At 45.4% G+C, this 17,894-nt stretch overlaps 6 non-coding genes across 6 annotated transcripts; all 6 read right to left on the bottom strand.

Annotated features, from left to right (window-relative positions):
- Window positions 1–2,939: 2,939 nt before the first annotated feature.
- Window positions 2,940–3,012, bottom strand: trnav-cac (transfer RNA valine (anticodon CAC)). The gene has a single exon. It is a non-coding gene; the product is annotated as a tRNA-Val (tRNA).
- Window positions 3,013–6,233: 3,221 nt separating this feature from the next.
- On the bottom strand, window positions 6,234–6,306 carry trnav-cac (transfer RNA valine (anticodon CAC)). The gene has a single exon. It is a non-coding gene; the product is annotated as a tRNA-Val (tRNA).
- Window positions 6,307–6,715: 409 nt separating this feature from the next.
- Window positions 6,716–6,788, bottom strand: trnav-uac (transfer RNA valine (anticodon UAC)). The gene has a single exon. It is a non-coding gene; the product is annotated as a tRNA-Val (tRNA).
- A 266-nt stretch (window positions 6,789–7,054) lies between these two features.
- trnav-cac (transfer RNA valine (anticodon CAC)) lies at window positions 7,055–7,127 on the bottom strand. Its single transcript has one exon. It is a non-coding gene; the product is annotated as a tRNA-Val (tRNA).
- Window positions 7,128–8,070: 943 nt separating this feature from the next.
- On the bottom strand, window positions 8,071–8,143 carry trnav-aac (transfer RNA valine (anticodon AAC)). The gene has a single exon. It is a non-coding gene; the product is annotated as a tRNA-Val (tRNA).
- Window positions 8,144–8,357: 214 nt separating this feature from the next.
- trnav-uac (transfer RNA valine (anticodon UAC)) lies at window positions 8,358–8,430 on the bottom strand. The gene has a single exon. It is a non-coding gene; the product is annotated as a tRNA-Val (tRNA).
- Between the last annotated feature and the right edge of the window lie 9,464 nt (window positions 8,431–17,894).

The raw sequence follows: 17,894 nt of genomic DNA, 5'->3' as shown, positions 1-17,894 counted from the left end.
AGTGTTTTGGTAAAGTTAGTGTGTGCAGAGAAAGATGTGTTCTATTTTGAAATGAAGAGTTAGTATATATTTACAGTTTTTTTCAATTGTTTACACGCAATTTTGAAAACCGGGTTCTTTTTTTCAAAATGTAATCACAATTATCCAAACACCACACTCAATTGGCATAATTCTGCTGCCTCAACACCTGCTGCAGAGACCTGGACTTGGCTACTGTCCACATCACCAGCCGTGGAACGACCACCGCTCCAGAAGACACGAGCAACCAGAGGCCACCATGGCCTTCCAGCCTTCTATGACAAGTGTGTGTCCGATCTCTCTGCACTTCCAACTTCGCTCGTGGTTGTCCTTGAGGGGGGACAACAACGATCGAGAGGGGGGATCTGTAGGGTATGGACCAATCAGACACATACTAATTATTCATTATATACAAAGGTTTATGAAACTCCTCACACAGCCCAAATGAACAAACACAAGGGCAGAAACAGTGTCATGTTACAGGGCATGACAAGGAGATTTTACGACCTCCGAGGAATGTGGCCACATACTCAAGAGAGAGACTATGAAACAGAAACCCTCTTTAAAACAGACTTTGCTGCATTAATCATAGACTAACTGATCTATAAATGAACATGCATAAAACTGTGAAAGAAACAGTGTAAATGGTTTACTGTCTCGTGTACTATTAGGTATATATTATGGTATGTATCCTGGTATACAACAAACTAACGATCAATGTAACCTCACCTGTATAGTGTCTCCTACCTAACTAATCCTCATTTAATGACTCACACTTTGATGTACATCGCCTTCTTCTAGAATGCAGTGTGGATGTGTTATAGCTATTTTAGCATTAATGAAGGTATAATCTTCCTAGGGACAAAGATCCATAAATCAACTAAGAGCCACTTTCCCTCTCAGACATGTCCCCTTTCTGATTGGTCGAGTTCAACCCTTAGGGGAGGATCTTCTCCAGGCCTTATTAGAGACAGTCCACATGTGACCTGCCTCTCTTAGTTTTTCATCCGGCCGCAACACTGTTCTGGTGAGACTGGGGAGCCCCCTCCCCATCCACGGGGGCCCCAGGGCCCAGCAGGCCTCGATTCCAACCAGATCCGGCCTCATGGAAAAGAGAGAAGACTCTCTCACAAAGAACCAAGGACAATCTCAGGAGTTTTGGAACAAAGACTCCAACCAACAAAGACTCCAACCAACAACGACTCCAATCACCCATCCTTCCGACTTCCTCACTTCTCCTGGGTGCTCGGCGTGGCCTCAACAGAGTCCCAGGCCTTGCCCAAACCAGCCATGCGGTCCTGGAGAAAGAGAACGCTCAACCAACTTCCACTTCACACTGCCGGAACCATCAACGACTTCAATTTTCAACAACTTCAAGAATTGTTCCCATTACAAATGCAAGTATTCAATTCAATGAAATGTGTAAAATGAAATTCTGATGGTTCTTCTCATAGACCCTCTTCCGGTTTCCAACTTCATCCTATCACTAACCTGTAACTTATTTGACAGGGTCCAAATAGGCTGTACGTGGTCAATGCATTAATAGGTCATATTTCATAATTACAGTGGTTTTATAAGGTGAAACCTACTGTACACCACACTGGGGACACAATACAACACACTGATGTACATTAAAGCTATTAATTATGCATAGTTAGCCTAAAAATGGACTGTCCACGAACAGCCTATTTGGTCCCTGTCAAATAAGTTACAGGTGGGCAAATTAAGGGCCCACTGTAGCCTAAAAATGGACTATCCACGAACAGCCTATTTGGTCCCTGTCAAATAAGTTACAGGTGGGCAAATTAAGGGCCCACTGTAGCCTAAAAATGGACTGTCCACGAACAGCCTATTTGGACCCTGTCAAATAAGTTACAGGTGGGCAAAGTAAGGGCCCACATGTAACTTATTTGACGGAGTCCAAATAGGTTGTCCGTGGTCAATGCATTAATAGGCCATAATTCATAATTACAGTGTTTTTTTGTGGTCAAACCTACTGTACACCACACTGGGGACAGAATACAACACACTGATGTACATTAAAACTATTAATTATGCATAATTAGCCTAAACATGGACTATCCACGGACAGCATTTAGGGCACCCGTCAAATAGGTGACAGGTGGGATGCTGTTTTTGACTCTAACGCACTTAACGTGGTACTACGGACCCCAGTCTTTGTGGACCGTCTGAGGGGACCCTGAGGGGCCACAGATTTCAAATTGGAGCCATTCGGAGCTATTGGGACCGTTCCGTGGGGATGTCCACCAAACACTATGAAAATGAATGGGATAAGTTGCACGTGTCAGTGGCTCCCGCGCGGCCCCCGGGGGTCCGAGGGGCCCCAAACTCGACAAAAAGTTGCGTCACGTGGCCCTCTGCGACAGACCGAGCGGGCTAGGTTGAGACATGCCAAGTTTATTTTTAGCTATTTTTTATGCACCTCTCTGTCTCCCATTGATCTCTATGGGAGCATGTGTCTGCTAGGGTTAATTCAGCAGTTAGGATTAGAGGGCCTCCTAGGCTCGGGAAGCATCTAGAGCCACGATACTCTGGGGCCCGATTCGGGGGCCCGTGGCGGTCGTCCGTGACGAATCTCGAGGTCCTACGACCTTTCGACCCCTTAGGGCGACTGTTTATTTGATTATCAGAAACTTGATTTGGACGTCAGTCCCACCGCTTCTAGCGTACGCTTGTTCAAAAGCGACTGAAACTATAGACTGCCCAGTGTTTTTAACATGGCAAAATGCTGCTAATTTTGTTGGCAGACCGAACATTTTATATTACTGTACAGGAAACCTCAATGGTCATTTGTTTTATTTTTGTCCTTTTCTAAAGAGATTAAACCACAAACATCCCTGCAAGTGTACTGACCTGCTCAACAGAAAATCGCATACGAAATTTTTGCAAAAACCACCCACAGTTTCCGCCCAGTTTCGAACTGGGGACCTTTCGCGTGTGAGGCGAACGTTATAACCACTACACTACGGAAACACGTCTTCATGTTGCAGACATAAATCTTTAGGTGCATGCTTATTAAAAAGCATATAAAGGAAATGAGCGCTGCACCCAACTAGTGTGGCAAACAGTTTAAAATTCTGTCAGAATCCAACCACTTTTTCTGCTCGGTTTCAAACCGAGGACCTTTCGTGTGTTAGGCGAACGTGATGACCACTACACTACAGAAACCTACTGATAAGGTGCATGTGCTTTTTAGAAGATGGCTCCTTCCCATAATCTGCTCTGCAAGCAGTGTGACAGTCTGTAAATTCCACAAACAACAGAACAGAGGTTATTCGCCATGGCAATCTGCCTACAGCTCCTTGGTACGATGGCCTTCACCTGTCTCAAAAGTAAGGGTTTTGTAGCGAATTGCAGCATTTATATTTAACATGCCTCCACTTGTTTCCACCCAGTTTGGAACTGAGGACCTTTCGCGTGTAAAGCAGAGACCTGGACTTGGCTACTTGGGAGACCTGGACTTGGCTACTGTCCACATCACCAGCCGTGGAACGACCACCGCTCCAGAAGACACGAGCAACCAGAGGCCACCATGGCCTTCCAGCCTTCTATGACAAGTGTGTGTCCGATCTCTCTGCACTTCCAACTTCGCTCGTGGTTGTCCTTGAGGGGGGACAACAACGATCGAGAGGGGGGATCTGTAGGGTATGGACCAATCAGACACATACTAATTATTCATTATATACAAAGGTTTATGAAACTCCTCACACAGCCCAAATGAACAAACACAAGGGCAGAAACAGTGTCATGTTACAGGGCATGACAAGGAGATTTTACGACCTCCGAGGAATGTGGCCACATACTCAAGAGAGAGACTATGAAACAGAAACCCTCTTTAAAACAGACTTTGCTGCATTAATCATAGACTAACTGATCTATAAATGAACATGCATAAAACTGTGAAAGAAACAGTGTAAATGGTTTACTGTCTCGTGTACTATTAGGTATATATTATGGTATGTATCCTGGTATACAACAAACTAACGATCAATGTAACCTCACCTGTATAGTGTCTCCTACCTAACTAATCCTCATTTAATGACTCACACTTTGATGTACATCGCCTTCTTCTAGAATGCAGTGTGGATGTGTTATAGCTATTTTAGCATTAATGAAGGTATAATCTTCCTAGGGACAAAGATCCATAAATCAACTAAGAGCCACTTTCCCTCTCAGACATGTCCCCTTTCTGATTGGTCGAGTTCAACCCTTAGGGGAGGATCTTCTCCAGGCCTTATTAGAGACAGTCCACATGTGACCTGCCTCTCTTAGTTTTTCATCCGGCCGCAACACTGTTCTGGTGAGACTGGGGAGCCCCCTCCCCATCCACGGGGGCCCCAGGGCCCAGCAGGCCTCGATTCCAACCAGATCCGGCCTCATGGAAAAGAGAGAAGACTCTCTCACAAAGAACCAAGGACAATCTCAGGAGTTTTGGAACAAAGACTCCAACCAACAAAGACTCCAACCAACAACGACTCCAATCACCCATCCTTCCGACTTCCTCACTTCTCCTGGGTGCTCGGCGTGGCCTCAACAGAGTCCCAGGCCTTGCCCAAACCAGCCATGCGGTCCTGGAGAAAGAGAACGCTCAACCAACTTCCACTTCACACTGCCGGAACCATCAACGACTTCAATTTTCAACAACTTCAAGAATTGTTCCCATTACAAATGCAAGTATTCAATTCAATGAAATGTGTAAAATGAAATTCTGATGGTTCTTCTCATAGACCCTCTTCCGGTTTCCAACTTCATCCTATCACTAACCTGTAACTTATTTGACAGGGTCCAAATAGGCTGTACGTGGTCAATGCATTAATAGGTCATATTTCATAATTACAGTGGTTTTATAAGGTGAAACCTACTGTACACCACACTGGGGACACAATACAACACACTGATGTACATTAAAGCTATTAATTATGCATAGTTAGCCTAAAAATGGACTGTCCACGAACAGCCTATTTGGTCCCTGTCAAATAAGTTACAGGTGGGCAAATTAAGGGCCCACTGTAGCCTAAAAATGGACTATCCACGAACAGCCTATTTGGTCCCTGTCAAATAAGTTACAGGTGGGCAAATTAAGGGCCCACTGTAGCCTAAAAATGGACTGTCCACGAACAGCCTATTTGGACCCTGTCAAATAAGTTACAGGTGGGCAAAGTAAGGGCCCACATGTAACTTATTTGACGGAGTCCAAATAGGTTGTCCGTGGTCAATGCATTAATAGGCCATAATTCATAATTACAGTGTTTTTTTGTGGTCAAACCTACTGTACACCACACTGGGGACAGAATACAACACACTGATGTACATTAAAACTATTAATTATGCATAATTAGCCTAAACATGGACTATCCACGGACAGCATTTAGGGCACCCGTCAAATAGGTGACAGGTGGGATGCTGTTTTTGACTCTAACGCACTTAACGTGGTACTACGGACCCCAGTCTTTGTGGACCGTCTGAGGGGACCCTGAGGGGCCACAGATTTCAAATTGGAGCCATTCGGAGCTATTGGGACCGTTCCGTGGGGATGTCCACCAAACACTATGAAAATGAATGGGATAAGTTGCACGTGTCAGTGGCTCCCGCGCGGCCCCCGGGGGTCCGAGGGGCCCCAAACTCGACAAAAAGTTGCGTCACGTGGCCCTCTGCGACAGACCGAGCGGGCTAGGTTGAGACATGCCAAGTTTATTTTTAGCTATTTTTTATGCACCTCTCTGTCTCCCATTGATCTCTATGGGAGCATGTGTCTGCTAGGGTTAATTCAGCAGTTAGGATTAGAGGGCCTCCTAGGCTCGGGAAGCATCTAGAGCCACGATACTCTGGGGCCCGATTCGGGGGCCCGTGGCGGTCGTCCGTGACGAATCTCGAGGTCCTACGACCTTTCGACCCCTTAGGGCGACTGTTTATTTGATTATCAGAAACTTGATTTGGACGTCAGTCCCACCGCTTCTAGCGTACGCTTGTTCAAAAGCGACTGAAACTATAGACTGCCCAGTGTTTTTAACATGGCAAAATGCTGCTAATTTTGTTGGCAGACCGAACATTTTATATTACTGTACAGGAAACCTCAATGGTCATTTGTTTTATTTTTGTCCTTTTCTAAAGAGATTAAACCACAAACATCCCTGCAAGTGTACTGACCTGCTCAACAGAAAATCGCATACGAAATTTTTGCAAAAACCACCCACAGTTTCCGCCCAGTTTCGAACTGGGGACCTTTCGCGTGTGAGGCGAACGTTATAACCACTACACTACGGAAACACGTCTTCATGTTGCAGACATAAATCTTTAGGTGCATGCTTATTAAAAAGCATATAAAGGAAATGAGCGCTGCACCCAACTAGTGTGGCAAACAGTTTAAAATTCTGTCAGAATCCAACCACTTTTTCTGCTCGGTTTCAAACCGAGGACCTTTCGTGTGTTAGGCGAACGTGATGACCACTACACTACAGAAACCTACTGATAAGGTGCATGTGCTTTTTAGAAGATGGCTCCTTCCCATAATCTGCTCTGCAAGCAGTGTGACAGTCTGTAAATTCCACAAACAACAGAACAGAGGTTATTCGCCATGGCAATCTGCCTACAGCTCCTTGGTACGATGGCCTTCACCTGTCTCAAAAGTAAGGGTTTTGTAGCGAATTGCAGCATTTATATTTAACATGCCTCCACTTGTTTCCACCCAGTTTGGAACTGAGGACCTTTCGCGTGTAAAGCGAACGTGATAACCACTACACTACGGAAACTTGGTTTGGACATCAGCCCCACCGCTTCTAGGGTACGCTTGTTCAAAAGCGACAGAAACTATAGACTGCCCAGTGTTTTTAACATGGCAAAATGCTGCTAATTTTGTTGGCAGACCGAACATTTTATATTACTGTACAGGAAACCTCAATGGTCATTTGTTTTATTTTTGTCCTTTTCTAAAGAGATTAAACCACAAACATCCCTGCAAGTGTACTGACCTGCTCAACAGAAAATCGCATACGAAATTTTTGCAAAAACCACCCACAGTTTCCGCCCAGTTTCGAACTAGGGACCTTTCGCGTGTGAGGCGAACGTTATAACCACTACACTACGGAAACACGTCATCAGGTTGCAGACATAAATCTTTAGATGCATGCTTATTAAAAAGCATATAAAGGAAATGAGCGCTGCACCAAACTAGTGTGGCAAACAGTTTAAATTCTGTCAGAATCCAACCACTGTTTCTGCTCGGTTTCGAAACGAAAACCTTTCGCGTGTTAGGCGAACGTGATGACCACTACACTACAGAAACCTACTGATGAGGTGCATGTGCTTTTTAGAAGATGGCTCCTTCCCATAATCTGCTCTGCAAGCAGTGTGACAGTCTGTAAATTCCACAAACAACAGAACAGAGGTTATTCGCCATGGCAATCTGCCTACAGCTCCTTGTTACGATGGCCTTCACCTGTCTCAAAAGTAAAGGTTTTGTAGCGAATTGCAGCATTTATATTTAACATGCCTCCACTTGTTTCCACCCAGTTTTGAACTGAGGACCTTTCGCGTGTAAAGCGAACGTGATAACCACTAGAATACGGAAACTTGGTTTGGACATCAGTCCCACCGCTTCTAGGGTACGCTTGTTCAAAAGCGACAGAAACTATAGACTGCCCAGTGTTTTTAACATGGCAAAATGCTGCTAATTTTTTTGGCAGACCGAACATTTTATATTACTGTACAGGAAACCTCAATGGTCATTTGTTTTATTTTTGTCCTTTTCTAATGAGATTAAACCACAAACATCCCTGCAAGTGTACTGACCTGCTCAACAGAAAATCGCATACGAAATTTTTGCAAAAACCACCCACAGTTTCCGCCCAGTTTCGAATTGAGGACCTTTCGCGTGTGAGGTGAACGTGATAACCACTACACGACGGAAACACGTCTTCAGGTTGCAGACATAAATCTTTAGGTGCACGCTTATTAAAAAGCATATAAAGGAAATGAGTGCTGCACCCACCTAGCGTGGCAAACAGTTTAAATTTTCTGTCAGAATCCAACCACTGTTTCTGCTCGGTTTCGAACCGAGGACCTTTCGCGTGTTAGGCGAACGTGATGACCACTACACTACAGAAACCTATTGATGAGACACATGTGCTTTTTAGAAGATGGCTCCTTCCCATAATCTGCTCTGCAGGCAGTGTGACAGTCTGTGAATTCAACAAACAACAGAACAGAGGTTATTCGGCATGGCAGTCTGCCTACAGCTTCTTGGTACGATGGCCTTCACCTGTCTCCAAAGTAAGGGTTTTGTAGTGAATTGCAGCATTCATATTTAAAATGCCTCCACTTGTTTCCGCCCAGTTTTGAACTGAGGACCTTTCGCATGTAAAGCGAACGTGATAACCACTACTCTACGGAAACTTGATTTGGACGTCAGTCCCACCGCTTGTAGGGTATGCTTGTTCAAAAGCGACTGAAACTATAAACTGCCCAGTGTTTTAAACATGGCAAAAAGCTGCTAATTTTGTTGGCAGACCAAACATTTTTTATTACTGTAAAGGAAACCTCAACGGTCATTTGTTTTATTTTTGTCCTTTTCTAAAGAGATTAAACCACAAACATCCCTGCAAGTGTAATTTTTGCAAAAACCACCCACAGTTTCCGCCCAGTTTCGAACTGGGGACCTTTCGCGTGTGAGGCTAACGTGATAACCACTACGCTACGGAAACACGTCTTCAGGTTGCAGACATAAATAATTGGGTGCACGCTTATTAAAAAGCATATAAAGGAAATGAGCGCTGCACCCACCTAGCATTGCAAACAGTTTACATTTTCTGTCAGAATCCAACCACTGTTTCTGCTCGGTTTCGAACCGAGGACCTTTCGCCCTTTAGGCCACCGAGTAAGGGAAGGGGTCCACGGACAGCTTAAAAGGTAGTGCCTTGGACCGGCGCGCAACGCCCCCTGGGCGATTTTTCAGGGCCCGGCCGACCGCGCCCGGCCGCGGGGGGGGCCCCGTGGGGCGGGCCGGAGGAACGAAATTCGGCCCCCTTGCCCGCAACCCGGGCCTCGGCCACAGGGGGGCTCACCGACCGCCCGCAGTCGATTCGTCGCGCACCGAACAGGTCGCAGGCGGGCGTCCACTTGAGCGCACGCGTGTCCCCCTGACCGCCTTTTCGCGAAATTCCCTGACCACACCCACCGACCACCAAGCGCCCGTTCGTCCCACCTGTGACCTGTGTGCAGCCCGTGACCGCCCCCTGACCACGCCCACTGACACGAACAGTCTATTCGTCCCCCTGACCGCCTGTGTGACCACGAACGGCCTGTTCATCCACGGCCAATCTGAGCGACGGCCCGTGGCCCCGCCCACTGACCACGAACAGCCTATTCATCCCACTGACCGCTTGTGTGACCACGAACAGCCTATTCATCCCACTGACCAACTGTGTGACCACGAACAGCCTATTCATCCCACTGACCGCCTATGTGGCCACGAACAGCCTATTCATCCCACTGACAGCCTATGTGACCACGAACGGCCTGTTCGTCCATGGCCAATCTAAGCGACAGCCCGTGGCCCCGCCCACTGACCACGAACAGCCTATTCATCCCACTGACCACCTATGTGACCACGAACAGCCAATTCATCCCACTGACCGCCTGTGTGACCACGAACAGCCTATTCCTTCCACTGACTGCTTATGTGGCCACGAACAGCCTATTCGTCCCCCTGACAGCCTATGTGACCACGAACGGCCTGTTCGTCCACGGCCAATCTAAGTGACAGCCCGTGGCCCTGCCCACTGACCACGGACAGCCTATTCGTCCCACTGACCGCCTATGTGACCACGAACGGCCTGTTCGTCCACGGCCAATCTAAGTGACAGCCCGTGGCCCTGCCCACTGACCACGGACAGCCTATTCGTCCCACTGACCGCCTATGTGACCACGAACGGCCTGTTCGTCCACGGCCAATCTAAGTGACAGCCCATGGCCCTGCCCACTGACCATGGACAGCCTATTCGTCCCACTGACCGCCTGTGTGACCACGAACGGCCTGTTCGTCCACGGCCAATCTAAGTGACAGCCCGTGGCCCTCCCCACTGACAACGTACAGCCTATTCATCCCACTGACCGCCTATGTGACCACGAACAGCCTATTCATCCCACTGACCACCTATGTGACCACGAACAGCCTATTCATCCCACTGACCGCCTCTTTGACCACGAACAGCCTATTCATCCCACTGACAGCCTATGTGACCACGAACGGCCTGTGCGTCCACGGCCAATCTAAGTGACAGCCCGTGGCCCTGCCCACTGACCACGGACAGCCTATTCGTCCCACTGACCGCCTATGTGACCACGAACGGACTGTTCGTCCACGGCCAATCTAAGTGACAGCCCGTGGCCCTCCCCACTGACCACGTACAGCCTATTCATCCCACTGATCGCCTATGTGACCACGAACAGCCTATTCATCCCACTGACCACCTATGTGACCACGAACAGCCTATTCATCCCACTGACCGTCCACGGGGAGCCTATAGGGGCTCCGTCAAATAAGTTGCAGGTGGGATGCTGTTTTCGACTTAGACATTTTCAGCGGGTGAATCGCTGTAAAGAATTGGGGATTTCATCATATGTGCTGAAGTCCCCAATTCTTTACAGGGATTCACCCGCTGAAAATGTCTAAGTTGAAAACAGCATCCCACCTGCAACTTATTTGATGGAGCCCCTGTGAGCTCTTTGTGGACAGTTTGATTTTATGCTAATTTTGGCCTGTGTGACCACGAACAGCCTATTCATCCCACTGACAGCCTATGTGACCACGAACGGCCTGTTCGTCCACGGCCAATCTAAGTGACAGCCCGTGGCCCTGCCCACTGACCACGGACAGCCTATTCGTCCCCCTGATCTCCTGTGTGACCATGAATGGCCTATGTGTCCCATCAGCAGAACTATGCATTATTAGACTTAAAATGGCATGTCCATGGACAGCTTACAAGGACCCTGTCAAATAAGTTGCAGGTGGGCACCAAATAAGTTGCAGGTTGGCACGGGAAGGTCCCACCTGTAACTCATTTGACCGGACCTGTTTAGGCTGTCCGTGGTCGATGCATTAACAGGTCACAATTCATATTGTAAATGTTTTATTGCTTAAAACATGCAGTACAGTGGACAGGGAAGACAATGCAACACGTTGGTGTACTTTACAGCTCATAATTATGCATAATTAGCCTTAAAATGACATGTCCACGGACAGCTTACAGGGACCCTGTCACATAGGGTACAGGTGAGATCTTTTCTATATTTTGATGTCATGATTGATAAAAAAATGCATAAAAATGATTAAATATCAATTTTACGATAATCTCTGGGCCCCACTGAACGATTTGCAGCCTTCAGAACCCTGAAATTCCACTGTCCACGAACAGCCTACATTTTTGAATGGGATAAGTTGCAGATGGGACGTCCAGATCTCAGCCTCTGGACACAATTTGGAGATGAAACCTGCGCTCCTGTGCTCATCTGGACATGCCCTGCCCATGGTGTGAATTTCAAAGAGATTGGAGAAACTTGAAAATCCGACCCAAAAAATCTCAAAGGGAGAACTTTTGAGTCGGATTTTCAAGTTTCTCCAAACGCCCTGAAATTCACAGCACTGTCTGGGCACGTCCAGATGAGCGCAGGAGCGCAGGTTTCAGCTCCAAATTGTGTCCAGAGGCTGAGATCTGGACGTCCCACGTACAATCTATCCCATTCAAAAATTTAGGCTGTTCGTGGACAGTGGAATTTCGGGGTTCTGAAGGCTGCAAATCGCTCAGGGGGGCCCAGAGATTAACGTAAAATTGATATTTAATCAATTTTATTCATTTTTATCAGTCATGACATCAAAATATAGAAAAGATCCCACCTGTCACCTATATGACAGGGTCCCTGTAAGCTGTCCGTGGACATGTCATTTTAAGGCTAATTATGCATAATTAATAGCTTTAATGTACATCAGTGTGTTGTATTGTGTCCCCAGTGTGTCGCTCAGGGGGGCCCAGAGATTAACGTAAAATTGATATTTAATCAATTTTATTCATTTTTATCAGTCATGACATCAAAATATAAAACAGCATCCCACCTGCAACTTATTTGAATGGCCTGTTCGTCCACGGCAAATCTAAGTGACAGCCCGTGGCCCTGCCCATTGACCACAGAGAGCCTATTTGTCCCACTGACCGCCTATGTGACCACGAATGGCCTATGTGTCCCATCAGAAGAACTATGCATTATTAGACTTAAAATGGCATGTCCATGGACAGCTTACAGGGACTCTGTCAAATAAGTTAAAGGTGGGATGCTTTTTTCGACTTTTTTGGAGCGGGTGAGTTCTTGGAAACTATGGGTGAGTTTTTGGAAAACTCAAATTTGTGAGGTCAAACCTACTGTAAACCACACTGGGTACACAATACAACACACTGATGTACATTAAAGCTATTAATTATGCATCGTTAGCCTAAAAATGGACTGTCCACGAACAGCCTATTTGGATCCTGTCAAATTAGTTACAGGTGGGCACAGGAAGGTGTCCTCAGACATCCTATTTGGACCCTGTAAAATAAGTTACAGGTGGGCAAAGTAAGGGCCCACCTGTAACTTATTTGACAGGGTCCAAATAGGCTGTACGTGGTCAATGCATTAATAGGTCATATTTCATAATTACAGTGGTTTTATAAGGTGAAACCTACTGTACACCACACTGGGGACACAATACAACACACTGATGTACATTAAAGCTATTAATTATGCATAGTTAGCCTAAAAATGGACTGTCCACGAACAGCCTATTTGGTCCCTGTCAAATAAGTTACAGGTGGGCAAATTAAGGGCCCACTGTAGCCTAAAAATGGACTGTCCACGAACAGCCTATTTGGTCCCTGTCAAATAAGTTACAGGTGGGCAAATTAAGGGCCCACTGTAGCCTAAAAATGGACTGTCCACAAACAGCCTATTTGGACCTTGCCAAATAAGTTACAGGTGGGCAAAGTAAGGGCCCACCTGTAACTTATTTGACGGAGTCCAAATAGGTTGTCCGTGGTCAATGCATTAATAGGCCATAATTCATAATTGCAGTGGTTTTTTGTGGTCAAACCTACTGTACACCACACTGGGGACAGAATACAACACACTGATGTACATTAAAACTATTAATTATGCATAATTAGCCTAAATATGGACTGTCCACAGACAGCATTTAGGGCACCCGTCAAATAGGTTACAGGTGGGATGTTGTTTTTGACTCTAACGCACTTAACGGGGTACTACGGACCCCAGTCTTTGTGGACCGTCTGAGGGGACCCTGAGGGGCCACAGATTTCAAATTGGAGCCATTCGGAGCTATTGGGACCGTTCCGTGGGGATGTCCACCAAACGCCTATGAAAATGAATGGGATAAGTTGCACGTGTCAGTGGCTCCCGCGCAGCCGCCAGGGGTCCGAGGGGCCCCAAACTCGATAAAAAGTTGCGTCACGTGGCCCTCTGCGACAGACCGAGCGGGCTAGGTCGAGACATGCCAAGTTTATTTTTAGCTATTTTTTATGCACCTCTCTGTCTCCCATTGATCTCTATGGGAGCATGTGTCTGCTAGGGTTAATTCAGCAGTTAGGATTAGAGGGCCTACTAGGCCCGGGAAGCATCTAGAGCCACGATACTCTGGGGCCCGATTCGGGGGCCCGTGGCGGTCGTCCGTGACGAATCTCGAGGTCCTACGACCTTTCGACCCCTTAGGGCGACTGTTTATTTGATTATCAAAAAGTAAGACTGTTAAGTTAGCGCTTTTAAACATCCGCTCACTTAAAAATAAATCACTTTTAGACAACGACTTAATAACCACATACAACCTGGATTTTATGTTGCTGTTTGGGAAGATCTAAATGCGTCTCTTCGCTGTGACATTTTCGATACAGCACTTGATGTAGAAGAGGACAGACTCTGTGTGTGTGTGTCCAGGTCCTGATCTTCAAAAATACTCCACTCTGTGCAGACGAAGCAGTTTTGCAGCTGGATGAGAGCATTTTCAGTCCAGGCTGTGATGGTCTGTGTGGCTGGTTTTGTTTGCCTCCTGAGGGGGGTGTAGGCCGGGAAGAGGAGCAGGGAGAGGTGGTCTGATTGTCCGAGGTGGGGGAGGGGGGACGCTCTGTAGTCATGTTTAATGTTGGAATAAACATGATCTAATGTGTTTTCTCCCCTAGTGGCACACTTGACGTGCTGATGGAATTTGGGGAGAACAGTCTTAAGGCAAGCTTTATTAAAGTCCCCCGCGATGATGTGAACGCCATCCGGATGAGCCCTCTGTCGTTTAGTTACCATGAGCTGAAGCTGGCCGAGTGCCGTGCTAATGTTAGCATTGGGATTGATGTGATTTACTTTTCCCTCCACTTGTTAATGCCACATTATCACCAATACATGACCAACTTTAGATGTTGATGTATCATTGAAAATAAATTATGGTGATTATTGTTTGCTTTAGTTGGGCTCTTGACCCTTGACGTCTTATCATTAGTTTGTCTCTGGCTGCTGTAACTGTGTATTTCTTATAATATTTGTTATGCCAAAAAATGCAGGAGAAAATGTAATCAGATGAAGTTGGTCATGTATTGGCGATAGTGTGGCATTAACAAGTGGAGGGAAAAGTAAATCAAAATTTAAAATAATCCGACTATGCCACAATGTGGCATTAACTAGTGGAGGGAAAAAAACACAAATGTTATGGCGAAAAATGCAAGCGAAACTTAGATGATGTTGTTCACTTGTTAATGATTGTATACCGTAATTCCTCAAATAAAAACCGGGGCCTTTATTTACCTGAACTGCAGGAGGTAACAAGCTTTTATTTGAAGCAGGCTTTTGTTAGAGGCAGGCCTTTATTTCTAATTCCATCTTTTTGATAAATAATAGGATTGGGCCGATGGACGATGCAATCATCTATCGCGATGGCTGACAGAAATCACTATGTTGAGACGGCATCGCGATCCCCCCCGCCCCCCCATGTTTCCATGGTGACGCGTCATGCTTGGCATGTGATTCACCACAGCCAAAATAGCGCTGTATGACAGATGTAGCACTTTTATTTCTAAATATTAACAAACTTGCTTACCATGTTATCAACTATCTTCTATTCCGATTCTCAAATACATGCAAGTGAGTTTGTTTTGTCGGTTAAAAAACCTTTATCAATGATCTTTATCTGTAACGTGAGATGTTTGTTTGGGCCGCAGCAGTTAAGAGATTCCTGTCTGTTGGATTTATTACAGCACGTGAATTCATCAGTTTCTCCTAAAATACATGAAAGTAAGTGGCCGGTGAACTGGAAGAAGAATAGAGTAAAAAAAATTATGTTCCGAATCAGCACGAGCTTTATCCTTTCGCAAATCCCCCCATAAACAACAAAGTCTAGATGCGATATAAATAAGAAATTCACTGTGCAGTGCAGACAACTTCAGGGTTTATGATGAGATTTTAGTGAGAGTGCAGAACGCGGTAAGTCAGTCATGGCTTAAAGGGAGCGCTATTGACAATCTAAATAATAATTTTGATCGACTACGGCAGCTGGTTAAGTCCAAAAATGCGCAGTTCTTTGGCAGTTGGGTCTGTTCGAGGTCGGATCACGTTCTCACCACAAACAAACCGCTCCAAGTTCGCTTGAAAGCGTACGGAGACCACCTCTTCGAGGAGGTCTCGGTACGCTTATTTGGTCCGCTTTTGGTGCGCACCCAAGTGCGATTGCTGCTTTCACACCTGCCCAAACGAACCGCACCAAGGGGGAAAACGAACTCTAGTGCGATTCAACCGAACTAAATGAGGCAGGTGTGAAAGCACCCTAAAACACCTCGGCAAATATATTTGAATGAATAATTATTGCTGCTTCCATAGACACCATTGTGTATTTTACAAACTATAAAAATGTATTGTTTTGCTATAAATTATATGTATCTAAATGTCTGAAACCTAAAATAAAAATTATGTGGTTAAAAACACTGAATAGTTGTGATATACGGACGGGATGACCAGCGCTGAAAGTCCGTCTTTAGCTCAGCGCCAGCCATAGCGCGAAAGCACAGTTTGAATTTGGCAGTGATGTCACGTCACTGTACATCCGCTCCTCAGTGGTCAGCTCCTGCAGTGCGTGCCAAAATCGAAATTGCTGATGAGATGTAACGTTAGAGGGAAATATCTAGTGGAAAATGAGTATGTTACGTTATGTCATTACATGAAAGGCACTTAGGAGATTACCTATCAACACTAAATTTTCCCCAGCCTTAATTTAAGACCGGCCTTTAATTGTCTGTGTTGACCCCGCCCCCGGCCACTATCAGAGGCCCAGCCGGCGTTTAATTGACTACCGGTTTTTATTTGAGGAATTACAGTAGTCATCTTTTAGTGGCCTAATTGACTGATATCAGAGTCTCTGATTAAATTGTTTAATATTAATTGTTAATTTCTAGGGGTGTAACGATTCGTTTTAACAACGATTCGATTCGTATCACGATACGTGGTTGTCGATACGATTCAAGGACGATATTGGTTCATTTAGAACGATACGATCCGAAACGATTCAGTGACTTGAAATCGATTCAGTAACTTTTTAGCCAAAAATGCAACCAGTGTGACTGAAATAAATACCTGGATACTGGACAGTGCAGGTAGAGTTTCCTAGATTCCTGTTGTTTCTTGTAAGGGAATCAGGTATCAATTAATTATGGATATAAACAAACAAGACAACACTTTTGTACTTTACTTGACCTTTGCATATTCTACAAACAGCGAGCGACTTATTTAAAACATCGCCGTCTTTGCAAAATCCAAAGTGTTTCCACACACTGGACCGCAATGATGATTGATGATTTCTCGCTCGTCGGCATCTCCTCTGTATTCCGCCATGCTATGTTTTGACTTTGCGCCGCTGCTGGCGCGTGGCGATGACGTCACATATAGGCAGACTAAATCGAGTAATGTTTAACGCCTTTATCATTAAAAGTGCTAAGAAAAAACGTCCATATAAAGTCTGACGTGCTTAAATCTAATATGTTATTTCCTAGTATCGATACAATCGATTGATTACCTTTTAAAACGATATTAGATCGATATATGTCGTACGGAATGCCAATTTGCCGAGCACAGATCGATGTAGTTGGATCATAGGAATATAAATCGATACATCGATGCATCGATGAATCGTTACACCCCTATTAATTTCACATCCCAATACTACTGCAGAAATTCATGCAGTGCCGTGATACTCTGAAAGATTTCACACGTCACACGCATCACACACATGACCAGCGTCGGCCAATAGTGAGCCTATTTAACGACACAGAAGCGCTGCGCTATTACACTAGTAAACTCACTCTAGGCCCACAGAGAAGAAAATCCCTTAGAAGCCTGTGGAGGAGTGACCCAGCTCTCAGATTTCATCACAAATATCCTAATTTGTGTTCCGAAGATGAACGCAAGTCTTACGAGGTTGAAACAACATGTGGATGAGTAATTACTGACAGAATTTTCATTTTTGGGTGAACTAACCCTTTAAAAGTAATTTGAATAACAGATTGTCATAATACTGATGCCACAATATCACAAGGCTACTGTGAATCATGTGAAATTGACTGCTACTGTTTTTTATGTAATATTATTGTGGCAGAATAAGTTATTTTATCATCTGATTAGTTTAGTTTGGGGTATGGATTGGCTGGCCAATGGGGTGGGGTCTCCTCTCCCTGGCATTTCCGTTCCCATTCCTATTCAGGTATGTTAAGACTGTAGCTTGTTTATTGAGGATGCAGGACAGCCAGCTAATAAAGCATTACAGTAATCTAGTCTCGAGGTCATGA

Source organism: Siphateles boraxobius, unplaced genomic scaffold (genome assembly GCF_051911475.1).
Source record: "Siphateles boraxobius isolate OS27281-9 unplaced genomic scaffold, OSU_SipBor_1 63, whole genome shotgun sequence".
Taxonomy (NCBI): domain Eukaryota; kingdom Metazoa; phylum Chordata; class Actinopteri; order Cypriniformes; family Leuciscidae; genus Siphateles; species Siphateles boraxobius.
This window is presented reverse-complemented; position numbering and strand designations above follow the sequence as displayed.